At 36.9% G+C, this 14,548-nt stretch overlaps 1 protein-coding gene across 13 annotated transcripts in view; it reads left to right on the top strand.

Moving 5' to 3' along the window:
* The window catches only part of LTBP1 (latent transforming growth factor beta binding protein 1), a 216,663-nt gene that overhangs the window by 93,035 nt on the left and 109,080 nt on the right, over nucleotides 1-14,548 (top strand). The window lies entirely within an intron of this gene.

The following is a 14,548-nucleotide window of genomic DNA, read 5'->3' on the forward strand; positions in this document are numbered from 1 at the left end:
GAGCATTTCTTAAAATAATTATTCAAATTTGACATCTTTCCCTCTGATTCTAATGGAGGCCAGATGCTAATTTAAAGAAAATAGATTCTTCAGCCACATGATTTTAATGAGGTTGAACTTAGACAAGCCTGTAAGCAACTCATTTCCACTCCCTTGCTCACCTTAAGGGCTTCAGACCATCCTGCAAAGCAGCAGTCCATCTGCTCTCAAAGCACTCACCAAACTGTATATTCTAGAGAACCCAGTTCTTGGATGTGCAGTCATAGGAAAAACCACAAATGGAAATGATACAAAATCCACACCTGCAGCCATTCAAAAACACATGGAGTATGCTTCCCTCAAAGTTAAAGCAAAACAGAACACAGTTAAAATGCATAATGCTTTATTTTACTGTATATGGTTTTAATTTATAGGGATTAGTTTATGTACATCTGACTTGAAGTACTGTAAAAAGAGAACTAAGAATGCATTTATTTGAATGATTACATTGTTGCATATTCAAATAAACACACTACCTTGTACAGCTATAATTTTGTTATTGCTAAACCAAATGTCTTTGCACATACCTCACTGAAGATCAAGTATATGCCAAGTTTGGCTTAAAAAAGAAGAAAGTTGCCTTTGAATTATGCAAGCACAGAGGAGTCTGACAAATTTCTTTACTGGTTAAAATATGGCATTTATCATGAATAGATTTCTTAGCAGATGGGGTTGTATTTAATGTGTCCTTTTGGACATAACACAATCAGAAGGAAGTGAGGAGCTATCACTGCTCTACCGATTGCAGTCTTCTGCCATTCAGCCTCTCTACTGTCTATTCTGCTTTTGTTTATTCTGCTCCAGATAATTCCCCTGTCTCTGCACAGTGTAGCCTATATATAGATATAACTTTCACCTATCCATTCCACCTATAATTAGTTCTTAGATTTGAGTATCGCTGTAATTAGAGGTCTGTTTTGTAACATAGAGGCACAGACATTTCTGGATCTTTCTTTTGGAACATGAACTATCTCTTCATTACACACACACTTAAATTCTTATCTATTCATTAAAAATATGAACTGTTAAAAGGGAACTAACTATGAACTTTCAACCAGGGATTTACAAATGTGAATCATGTTAAAGTCCGTGGGAATTGTGAACTTTGGTTTTTTTACAAACCTCTTAAAAACTCTTGAGGGATGCCAGTCAATTAATAGAAGGAAAATTGGGTATTTGCTGCTTGCGCAGGAAGGGACTTGAGTTTTAAGAAACCCAGTTACAGAGAGTATTTCTCATCTGTATTTTATTCAGCCATATACTTCATTAATTTGTCATGTTGGTTGTATTTCTAGTTTAACTTAAAGATAAGCTGAGCTATGAAATCAAATTTTTATATTTGTTATTCAGATACTTCAAGTTTTAGGGAACTTTTAGCAACTTTTCATGTCATAATTTAGGAACATGAGTTGTCTCACTTTCCCTGAGAGGCAACGGTCAAACTTTTTTGATCACACATCTCTATCAGTACAGTATTTTTGACCACGCACTCCCAATATATGTATGTTTACTTATTTATAGATTATATACATATACTACTGTATATATCATATGTACATTATAAAACATAAAAAATAGAAATTAGAAATGAGTAGGAGAAAGGTGAAGTAGACTTTCTTTTGAAGATTTATTTATTAATGGTACAAACCATCTTTCTTTCCCGCATCCCAGTAGATTGTCTTGCATACCACCTGGGGTGAGCACACCCTGCGTTGGAGACTGGTGGTATGGGGAACCAAAGGAGACCAGCTTTGTAACATAAGCTGTAATATTACCTTTCTTCAGTTAGTGTGTGTCCATTGTGTTGCTCTTATTTATTGTCTCATTATGTTAAATTCAGTGTGTTGTTACGTGTATATTGTAGGTGCTAGAAGACCTTTTTTCAATCTAATCAGAAGTTATGTAAGTCCAAGCCTGCTTGTTGTGACAATGGGGGCTAAAGGGTTTTTTTTGTACTTGCATACATTTCAGTGCACAGGGCCAGGTACAGCACTGCAGTAGTACACATCTCAGGGGAGCTGGGGGCATGGTTTAATTGTTTGGAACTGGACATGACCAGTCACAGTGCATACTGCAACAATTTATACAGCTATTAAGTGTTGTTAAAAGAACCACAATGAGAAGTGTTGAAGTTGTGTGGGTTTTTAAATGGATTTCCAACTGTACATTCTCTGCAGAATAACCTTTATCCTTCCTACTCATTAGCAGTGACTGTGCTCCTTTCCTGCTTCAGAACTCTAGGCTTTGCGTCTCTTGCTTTTCACTAGTCTCCTATGACCTAATTTATTACTCAAACTCTGAATAGTATCCTTCCCAATATTCTCATATTGTGTCACCTCCTCAAGGTCAACTCCCTAGAAAACTTTCCAATTTCTTGTGATGTAGCCAGTGCCAGAAAATCTTAGATAGCTTATGTTTTTCATGTTTTTTAACTAGTCCAAGGTCTCTATTATGAGCTATTATTTGTATGTTAATTGTTATCCACTTGAAAGAATCTATTCCTACTTTATTCTTCTTGTGAACTTTTTCACACAAAAATGAGCACTGTGGTAATGTTACAATAATGAGAAAGCAATCTCCTGATGTTTGGAAATAATGGAAATTTTTGTAATGACTGCAGTTTTTGTGGCTTTTCTTTTTCTATTCTAAACAATTTTGTTATTGGAGGATGTCTTGTGATATGGAATGCAGTGGATGAGTGTTCATTGACCCTTCGGATCTAAGGTTAGGGGTTCATGTCACTCACCAAATTGTACTGAGGTGCCTGAGTCAGGTGCCAAGTAGTCAGTGGCGAGAGACACCTTTATGGCAGGCTGGCCTGTGGGTGGCCTGAGTGGCCTGCTGGGTGAGCCTCTCCACTGACAGAGTGGGAAACCTCATGTAACAATACTCTTAACTTAGATGGCTCAAGGAGGCACAAAAGGTTAAGTGGGATGAATCTCAGCTTAAATATCTGTTATAGGGTTGCCAGAAATGGTAAGGGTGCTGATGTCCCTGGCCAGTGTCAGCTTTGCTGCCTCTGTGGTCTTCAGAGCCTTTGTGTAACAAAGGTGTGACCCATTGCTTAAATGTTTCTCAGGACACACTGCCATTTTGTCTGATGGTAACCAAGTAGTCTGATGTCTAAGAGCAGCTCTTTTCTCTGCCTTACACTACTGGGTGTTACTACTTTTTTATTCCATGCAAGAGTCCAGTATGTTTTTTGGAAACAGCCTAACAAGAGAAGGTGTCAAGGCAGAGGATCAGTTAAATGACTTCATCAGATTGCAGCATCAAGTTACACATTAATCCTGTAGTTCTTAAAGGTGGGTAATGCTGCCTAGCTAACAGGAGAAGGGAAGAGTACAGCCTAGAAGGAGCCTGTAGCAATGATGCTTGTTGTTCATTGTTACCTGTCCTGTTGAATTCTTGTTCTGTCTATTGAAAACATATACAGCATTAATACATGTTAATAATATGCATGCTCAGGCACATGTGTGCTATAGAGAGGAGTGAGTCTTCAAAGCACCAGGAACATAGGAATGCTTGGTTTCCATCAGACACTGGGCACCCTCATTTTGGTCTTCCCACTTTGACAGTGACAATTAGTAAGTTATTCAACACTGTTTAAAATGATACCTGTAAAGTCTTTATACTGCAACATACTATTTTGCAATCTCTTTTAGTTTTGTATTCTGCAGGAAATTGTTTTAAGAATGATGGCTTTTAAAAAGTGTTGCTAACTTATTACACTTTCAAACCCAGCCTTCCCTAGAGACTTTATTTCAGTTGCATATGTCTTTTACAGAGGAAGATTAATATTGACACACTAGAAATCTGAAGAAATGCCTGAAGTAGCTTTTCTGTATGTGTTAACGTCATTATCAAAGGTCTGACACTGGTTATTTGTAATGCATTAATTCCTGATAAACAGCACCTGTGGTGTTTTTTTATTAGTATACTGATTATAGGCTTATCTCTTGTGTTATACTCAACGTATCAATGTCAGCTATAATAAAATCAGTAGATTCACCAAATATGATCAGGGTAGGAGCAAGTCATCCCTTGATACTCTCTGTCCCCTTGCCTCTAAAAATAGTTGTGAGTAGTCTCCGATACTGAGAATATTAGAAGCAGATTTAGCAAAGAGCAACTGTGAGCATCATGCCTGTTAGCCAGAAACCTCCTGCCAATCATTTCTCAACTGCCATAATTTTTGCTATACCCTTTTAATGTTGACTAATCACAGCTTTTGGCCATTTTCCATGACAAAGCATGCCTTTTATTTTTCTGATAGCATCTGAATATTCTAATATTGTTTTTCGGGTATCCCATTCTTCCCACACTGTAACACTTTAAATAGCTTTTTGACAGCCGTTTGGTTAGATGGTGATCATTTCAGTCACTTACACATAGGCCTGTGGTCGCATTTGGTATGTCTGAGGATAGCTGGCTTATCACGTGAGCTTGGAAAGCTGTGATACAGGTGCTGTGAGACTCCCGTGCCCTTTGGACCCACATTAAGGGATGGGTGAAACACCTGGAGGCATATCAGATGTCTCTTGGTTGACTTTGTGTATGCATCTTCAAGTCACAAACATCCAACTTCTCTTCCTGAGGTGTTTTAAAGTACAGAGTTTAAAACTGAGGAAGATGTATGAGTAGTACAGTGAAATTATGTGCATGTTCTGGATTTCTTGCTGATCATGATCCTCATTCGACAAATCTTTATTTCTCTAAAATGTATTGCAGCCTTGTGCTTTATGATCTGAGCCTGCTCCCCAGTTTTCAGTATCAGGTTCTGCCATAGTTGACAAGGTAAACTCCATTAAAGAATGACTGATACCCCACTACTGATATGCTTTTATATTGCAAAACTGAGACATAGTGGGGCAAGCATGTGGACTGAGACAGTTTAAATGTCAGCATCTACACAAGATGCATGTTGAAATTTACGTTACAGGCAACAGAGACCTAGAAATTTGTTCAACTCTAATACACAGAGAACTAAGGTAATACCTACTTGACACTTTTTTTCTTGGATGGGATCTCGCAGCTTTCCATCCCCAGTGAAGACAGCATCCCTGCCCCTTTTTCATAAGTAGACAGTTCTTCTTTTCTAGTGTATATCTATTACACTTGCTGCACCTTATTTGCAGTGAGTTGACACTACCATTAAGTAATGTTAATCACTAAACAGCCTTTCAGCAGATCACATAAATCTCAATTACTTGTGGAGATGATAATCCCCCAAGCTGAACCTGTATTTACCTGCTGAGTTAGAGAATAAATTTTAAATGGAAGTTTGCTATTGGGAGATAGGAAAATGTAAAATACCTGAAGATTTAGGTGATCTGATCTATGTGATGCTTTCTTCTATTTGTCTTCCTTGGTAATTGCCATGTAGTGCTGCATTAAGTAGCATCAGAGACATTCCTCCAGTTAGGCTTTAAGGTACTCTGTGATATGTTAAAAGTTTGGTGCTGATAGTGGTACGTGGAGGAGTTTGAGAAGAACTAGTGAAATACAATTTCCTTTAAAAAGATACTTTTCCAAAATCGTGAGAACAACAGTGAAAACATTAAAAAATAGTGAGACTGCATTCTAGCACTGGGCTTTCTTTTTTTTAGTGTTCCCTTTCTGTTTATTTTAAATGCATTATTCTAGATCTGTAACAGAATTTAAAAAAAAAAAGCTCCTGTAGTTCCTGGTTTTGGAACCATTTTGTTGATGTGTATAGTGCAAGGAAAATGCATGTTTATCTATGAAAAAGTGTAAGAAGTTTATTTTGTAAAACTATGACTGCAGCCTGAAAATGGTTATGGCTACAACAGACACATAGTATGTCTGTGAGGGGTTTTTTGTCACAAATGTAAACAAGCAGCAACTTTAAAATAACCGAACTGATAAATCATCTAATATGATGACAGTTATTGAGATTCCTTAGTGCAATGTGTGTCTTTTTTTTTTTTTTTTTTTTTTGAAAGAGAAGGCTGTTTGGGAATTTATTTTTTTTCTGTTGAGAGGAAGAATCCTTCTAGAGCAAGAAAAATTCCCTAGGATTCTTGGCAGCATATTTTAAAGTGTAAAATCATGCCTGTCCCAGATGGCTTTAGTGACTACTACTTGCTCTTCTACTCGGTGATTCTCAAATCTACTGAGTTCAGTCATGAGACTAGGTTCAAGCTAAGAACAGTACTTTGAATCTAGTCTTCAAAGCTACCTGCATTTTTCTCTAAATCTTCATATATGATTTTTCTTCAGTAAGAATTCTTTGACAAGCAAAAATTAAAAGTAGAATTGATTAGGAGAAAAAAAAATATGGAAAAGCATGAAAAGATTGGAATTACTTTTGGAAGTGTTCAGTCATGGTTCAGCAATGAAGGAGGATGACACCAACATGATCTTGTAATGATCAGTGGGACATGAGAGGATCACTGATGACAAGTGGAAGTGGGAAAAATAGTGAGTAGTATAAATTAGAAGTTATTTAATATAGAAAGTTGGCAAGTATAGCTAAAGAATTCACAGAAAAATATTCCAGGGTAGACACTAAATAATATGAGAAGACACCCAGTAGTGGGGAGAACACATATGACACACACATTTATGAAATGATTACTGCTGATAGCCATTGAATCCTTCTACTTTTATTCTATTTTCTTTGTGTGTGGAAACAATCTGTCCAATGTATGTCTGTTACACAGAAATGCCTGATTACTTTCTGGACTGGTAGTAACTATTCATCTTGAATTTCAAGGTAGAAATACTGGTTAGAGACTGTTTCAGAGTATGTGTAGGTACCATCTAGTATGAGAGCTGTTAAATTCAAGATGGTGATCTTAATAAAAGGGCTGGAAGCATGAAATGTTGTGCTTTTCTGAGAAGGATACAATGTTCTTTCCTCTTCTTTAAACATGTAGGTCCATGTTGGATCAACAAAAACTAGATTTCAAAAACATTTATCAATTTCGCAGCCTGAGATATCTCTTAAGTAGCCTTCTGGTTACATTTGTGAGCCTTTTAAGCAAAGGAAATGAGTATCTCATCCTTAACAACATTTAGTCCATCTCAGAAAGGGCTCAGACATACCATTTTTACGGCATGTCCTTGGAGATGGGCAAACAAATGCTGTGTTACACCATCGGCAGGAGATGGAGGCTAAAACTCTTTTCCCCTTAATTGTCTTGCCTGGATTCCTCACACTGAAATATGGGTATTTTATCTGTTCTGTCATGATATAATACAATGAGGGATGCATTTCTAGGACAGTTTATCTTCTCCCTAAACCAATCAATTTTTAAAAGCCCCATGTTCTCAGAATGTTCAGGGTGTTCTTTGTAGCTAAAAGGGGAAAAAAATAATTTAAAGACTCATGTATCCTTGTTAGTACTTTCTGGATAAAGAAGTTTTAGATAAAAGGAAGATGCATACATTTGTATGTCATGTACACAGATTTCCTTACTCTGGGATATTTTGGAGGCAGCCTGCTGCTTTGGTCTTCTAGACAGAGTTGAATGTGGTTGCAATTGGGTTAGAGTGGAGTAAAGACATGTTGTTACTTGAATGTGATTCATACTCTTGCTCAAGAATTACTTATTAGTTGACTTCATCCTTGGATTCCAATGTTTGCTTACAACTTTAACATCAACAGTCTTGAAATGTCATGTGCGCTCAACTGCAAACCAACAAAATGACCCCTGCCATGTATCTTAGCATGAATATTGTTTTGCGGGAGGGGGAGATGTTGATAAGTGATTGTATATAATTCCCGAGAGGTCATTATTCTACATTTATCCCTAGTGTTGTAGGTTTTTTAAAAATAATTTTAACAGTGCAAGTGCAGCAAAATAATATTATTTGCAGAAAATAACATTTATATGCAGAAAAGATTGTATTTTGGAAGTGTTAAATTCAGAAGAGTTAAACTTGTTTCAGGACAGTTCTTTGTGGCTAAATCTCTTGATTTTCTTTGAGAGTTTTCTGGTATGTTTTTTGTTGTTTGGTTTGGTTGTTTGGTTTGGGTTTTGTCTTTTTCTTTTTTTTTTTTTTCTTTTCAGAAAATATGCATGATCCGAGCAGGAACAACACCACAAAAATTCCTTGTGTGGATAAACAACAGCACTTATGATCCCATTCCCAAGTGGCTGTGCATTACTTTGTTAAAGTTCCCTTCATAATAATAGTTTAAAAATATAAGACAAATTCTAATGAGGACAGTGACCATGTTAGTTCACAATAGCTAAGAACCCAGTTTAGTAGCTGCATATCTTTTTCTTATCATACCATTAGGTTTGAGGTAGGTTCCTGTTTGAAATTTTTCCCTGCAGTGTTGCAGATCTTTGAGGAAGTATCTAAAGTGCCTTCAGTATCATGTTCTGTTTTTTAGGAAGATTTCTATTAATGTGTTGCAGTATTCAGAGTGAAAAAAAAAAAAAAAGATAAGAACTTTGTTATATTTACGCATCTGCTGATAAGCAGCATGAAGGTGAGAGTATAAAGGACATTCAAGATAGTTTCTCTGTATGTTTCTGGTCAGAAGTCTGGCATAATGGAACATACCACCTTGAATGGCATAAAGTAGGTTTTTTCCACTTCTGAACATTTTTTACTTGCGTTTTTTCTTTCTCTCTGAACAAATATGAATGTTAATACACCCACTGAAGTGGCTAGTGGGATTTTTTTTTTTTTTTCCCACAAGATTAAGACTTGGTAGTTCATATGCAAGGGAATGTGAATAACAGCTTTGAATTTGTTAGGTTGATGTTAGTTGTAACTACAGAAGAACAGAATGAGAATCCAAGCCCTGGAAGTATATAAATAAACTAGATTTTGGTGTTCTTATTCACAAATGCTATTGATCAAGTCTGATAAAAATAATAAAGAAAAATACTCTGAAGTAAAGATGTTCTTTTATGTATGCCCCTTACCTATACTGTTCTATTCTATATACTGTCTATCATTCCTAATTTACAGTTAGTTGCTGTAAAAAATATTACATGTTTAAATTTCAGGGGAATCTATATTTGTGTAAGATAATCTTAAACTACTTAAACTAGTAATAAACCAAATGAAACTATTTCCTATACAATAGACCTACTATTGATTTCAAAGATAAACTCTTTCATTGTATTTTTTACTTTGTATCATTTTTGGTATACTTAACTGAGAAAGCGTGCAGTTGTACCCTCCTTTCCTGTACTGATTTTCCAGCAACACACTTTTACAAACATCTTTCAAAATATGATTGGATGTTATTAAGCATATTACAGGATCTGAATTTATCAAGTTTTTGCCTTATACTTAAGCTATTGTTTATGCATGAGATTGCATTCAACAAAGGAAACCAGAGGAGAGCCTCAAAACATTTTTCCCTTCTTGTTGAATACTAGAGATTTCGTTAAAAAGTTCTGTGACGGGGAGGCTCATCCCAACACAATACTGCCATTTGTCACACACCCTGACTGCTCTCTCAGCGGTAGCAGTGAGTAGCCATTTCTACAGGATTGCTTCTGTCTGGAACCAAATCTGGTGCTGTCCTCACGGTTTGGATCAGTGAATAGCAGTGGTAGGTAACAAGGGATTTGTGGGTAGTAACTAGGCTATTCACATCAGCAGGGTATCACTTTCCTGTTTTCTGTGGTGAGCAGAAAAGAGCATTTTTCATCTGCTGCTGGAGCTCTCAACATCAGATTTACTTTTAAAAATTGTGTTTGGTTATTGCAATAGAATGTTTCTCTTCAAAGTTGTGAAAAATACAAACATTAGGATAAATTCAGAGGTGAATGTAGTAGTGTTATAATATTAAATCAAGGCTGCTTAAAGCTTCACTTCTTTTCTTCCTCTGCTTCCCCAAACATAAGTTTGTAATATCAATGTTATCTTAATCTTACCTAAAAAAAATTAAAAAATAATAATTTGCTTACTTAATTTGCAACTTCTTTGCATAATACCTCTGAATTACAACAGGAATCTGAGGAGAAAACTGTTTAGGATGAAGTAGTTAGAAAAGTGAGGGACAACAAGACAGACATGGGGGGGGCGGGGGGAGGTGGGGGAACGAGGAAGAGTCTAAACTGGAGGATAGCATTATTACTGTAGCTCATGCCTCTGTGCCTGTTGTGAGTTATTGTTAGAGTTTCTGCATTAGAAAATAGAAATGTTTGGAGCAATTGCACAGACCTTTATATTGCACCTCTGGGCTTCAGCTTTTACCTAAAATGTGTGGTGTTTAGAGACACTACATTACAGGAATGTTGCATGTGGCAGTGCTTCCCCTCAGTGAATGCCATCTCTTCTTTCCTGTGAAAACCGTGTTTGGTAGAACTGCATGCTGGTCCTTGCACTTTTTGTGAGCTTATTAACAGCATGGTTGAAAGTTGCCCAAACAGCTGTGGAGCATGTACTAATGCTGGATAACTGTGTAGTGCTCAGGAACAAAATTAATCTGCTGATTTGTAATACATCCAGTAGAAATACTGTAATCTAACAGTTTGAGGTTTTCTTTGGAGAGCCTGTCAATGTAATTGAATAGTGCTTACACTTGAGTAGTTGGTAGCATGTAAGTAGAAAAAGCAAAGAGTGGTGAGGAAAAGTGAGACAGAAACTCGCATGTTCCCTGAGGTGTAAAAGAAGAGGAATTTTGAGAGTCAGATGAGGAATGTTTCAAAACCCATCTTCATTTTCTTCAGCAGTGGTTGCAAGAAGGGAGTTTCCATCCATCTTAAGGGCTTGTTTAGGTAAGCGTGGGCTATTTTTTAAGGATTAGGAGAGTTTAAATGCTTGGAATTTGTTTTGTTACATATTGTTTTGATTAAATGAAAACATTCAGACTTGATTAAATTAGTTTATCTGGTGCTGTTCAAGGTTGTTTGAGTATCTTGAAAGCAAATTAGATGATGTAATTACATGGACAAACTGTATCAGTGGTTTCTGAGCTGCTTTGTTGATGATTTCATGCCCTGTTTTTCTGTTTCCAACCCATGGCTGTGGCAGCTTGATCAGGATTCACATTGCAATTCTTTTTTTTCTGTGCATTCAGGCTTTCAGAGACACCTTGTAAGGGGCTTCGTGATGCACCTTTTCTGTTTGGCTCATTTTGAACAGTGATACCCACCAAGCTGTGCCAGGCTGGGGGGGAATTAAGGCCTTTGGATGCCAGAGAAATCAAAGCTTTTTATTACCAATTAATTGCCCAAGCATGAGAAGACTCGTTAATGTTTGTAATTCCTTAAACCTGTCTCTACATTTCTGAAGGATAGATGTTCATTTATATTAAGAAATCATTAAATTTGTTCAATCATATGTTGGCTAATTCTCACGCGACAGTTGAGAGACTTGGCTTATAACAGACCTGAGTGAAGAATGTGTTGCCTTTTCTAGTCCATTAATACTTTCTTTGTCGTCTTTGTAAGATACCCACATGTGAACTGAAATTTCTTGTCATCTTATGCAGGCCTATCTCCACATTTTTGTAAGGTTCTGAGCAGCTAGAGGGCTTTACGCCATAATGGATATTTTTATTTCCTTTCCCCCCCTACGCCTTTTCAGAGGAAATGGCAACAGCCCAGTGAAAATCAGCCTCCAGTGTACCCTTTGTCTGAATGCCAGCTGTGAACATACGTGCAAACCCAGCATCTTCTAATGGTCTGTCCCAGCTCATGGGTCTGGTTTTTGTCGGGAATGTTCCTTATGCCTCTGGCAGTGTTCAGCCATTCTGTTTAAGTTCTTTAATCTTAATGACAAAACAAAACAAATCAAAAAACTTTCATCAGAAGTTGAGCTGTTCAAATATACTGTGGCTTATATCCTGTTCCTATCTTAAATGGTCCTTTCCCCAGGGTTCTTTGGTCTTTGTTAACCTGAGATTCCCAGAGCCTTGTTGAGGGAAAGGTAGCGTTTCCTTCTTCTGCCTTTTTGGAGGCTTGTGCCCCTTCAGCTCACTTTTCTCAAATGGTCTGTGTAATTCCAACTCTAGTGGTGTGCCTGTGATTTCCAGCACCAGTGTCATAATCAAATGTAGCCCTTCCTCCTGGCTGTAAACTACCTGAGGAAACATCGCAATTACTGTGTATGTGCTTATTATACCTGTATAAAATTATCAGATATTTTATTTCAATGTGTTTCATCCTTTTTTAAGTTTTGTAATATTTACCATTTAAGATTCTAAACTTTTCCATTTATCCTGGTGATCACATTTGCTGTTTTCACATGGCTGAGTATAACTTATAATTGTATATTTCAGAATTTTTAATTTTTTTTACAGTTTTGTATTCTCAGAATAGATTTAATACATTCCCATTTAAAGTTCATTCCTCATACATTAGGCCAGACCTTCAAGAGATGTGAATCAATATATCTGTACATAAATCAGTTGATTGAGTGATTTGCACCACATGATAATGTGGGCAGGTTGGAATTTTTATTTTCTGTTATATGTAAATACTGAGACATTAAACATTCTTGATTGTTTACGTCATACTAGACCTTTCAGTGGCATTTGTTTGCACTTATTTACAGAAGTTATTTGCGTGAATAGCCACAGCAAACAATTATGAAAAGGGACATGAATGAGCTCTTTTCTATTGGTATCTTCCTTCCCGTTGTTTTTAGCACAAACTTTTGTTTGCTTTAAAGCAAAGCTTTTAATGTGCCCATTTGTTACCCAGCTGGCTCTTGCAGAGGAAGGATGCCTGAAGAGTGCCCTGTGATGCAGAGATAGCATGCACAGACATGGTCTTCCAGACACTGACAGCTTTATAGGAACAGGAGCTCAAAAGAAATTAATTTATTTTGGTGGAAATATTGGGTATATTTATATTGTTGTAAAGCTGGGGTTTGTACATTACCTTGTTGCCTCCAGGCTGGAGAGGATGGAAAGAAAATCTATGGAATAGGCTTCTTGCACTCAAGGAATTTCTCAATGAGACTGCTTCTGTTTGCCTTTGTTTCACTATACTTCTTGCAAACACCAAATTGCTGTCCCCTTAATGCTAATTTACACTATTTCATTGTGCGATGTTCCTTTTGCAGGAAAACCACCTTAGGTTTCAACCTTGCCCAGGCAGATCTTTACAAGTACTTTACAAGTACCTGTATGTTGTTGCTGTTAGAGTAATCCTGCTCATTTGTGGCTGCTCAGGGAGAAATGGTGCCAGCCAGAGATAGCTAGCTGTCATGCTTTAGTTACTTCAGGGGTCAAAAATCCTTTGTTTTGCCCTGAAGTAACAGCCATTCTGTAAGGACATCTTTCATACACTCAGATGAAGTCCCAACAGCATTGGGACCTAAAAAGCGAGGCATGCACTGGCGTGGATAGCCTTCCAAAGTCAACTGGGCCTTTTAGCACAGTGCTACAGCTTGAAGTACTTTCAGTCAGTTTATGCGAAATGAAAATATGAGATAAGACGAGGAAAATATTAAATATACATTTGCAGAGCCGAGTGGAAAAACAGTTCTGGCTGTTTACATTTGTGCGTGGACCTATCTGGCAATCAGGCATCGCTGTTCCAGACCCTGTTAATACAATGTGAGGGTGCTCTGTGATGAGCCAGGCTGATCGCACTGTTTCTTGAGCACTTTTCCTGGGCCAAGTGCATTATGCAGCTGTGTTGGAACTCCTTGGGCTGCTCAATGTCCTACTTTGTCTTCTTGTGACATACAAAACACAGGCTTCTTTTCCAATACTGAAGTTTTATGGCATTATTAATAGCAATAGTCTGTGGTTGTCCAGAGATTACACCACTTGGAATAATAAGCATTAGGTTCCTAATTACCTTGTAGTATCTATGGTTTCTCATTTTTATTGTAACGCAATATAGACTGAGCAATACTAATCCACCAAAATGCCATAATTACTGTAAACTCTAGATTTTGATTTGTTTATTTTTACAGTCGGAATCTTATCTTAAAGCTGACAAAGGGATACTGTATGCTATTTCTCAAAAAATCTTTGATTTTTGAAAAAATTACCTTTGTTTGTCTTCAACAAAAACTTAGAGTATTTTTCATGTTGTTTTTACATCATTTAGTTCTTGAAAATGTGACAGCTCAGCTAGATTATGGTTGTTTATAAAGTCTCACATCATATTTTTAGAAAGTGCTGAACCCTGCCTATTACTGTTTGTATCTCCGAGTTAAGAAATACTGTTCATTTGATGTTGACATTTTTCATGTTTCATCTGATAATTTATATTGTTGTAAATTTGCAAGCAGTAGCTGGCACACAAGTGATTACCCTTGTCTTTATATTGGGGTTAAAGTATTTTAATACTTTGAAATTTGTCTCTGAAGTAATTTGAGTAGAATTTCTCCATATTATTATGATCTTCATGGGTGGGTATACAAATTATCTGCTTGTATCTGAGATATAAATGTTAAGCAAAAATCTACATACACGGTAAGACATGGTTTTCCAGAGAACCACCAAGGCTTAAAGTAAAAATGGAAAATTTATCCCCAGTATCGTTTGCTCTCTGGTGAGTTTTTTCCCCAGTCTTCCAGGGAAGTGTAGGTGGCCCAAGACTTTTCA

Source organism: Falco peregrinus, chromosome 11, assembly GCF_023634155.1.
Source record: "Falco peregrinus isolate bFalPer1 chromosome 11, bFalPer1.pri, whole genome shotgun sequence".
NCBI lineage: Eukaryota > Metazoa > Chordata > Aves > Falconiformes > Falconidae > Falco > Falco peregrinus.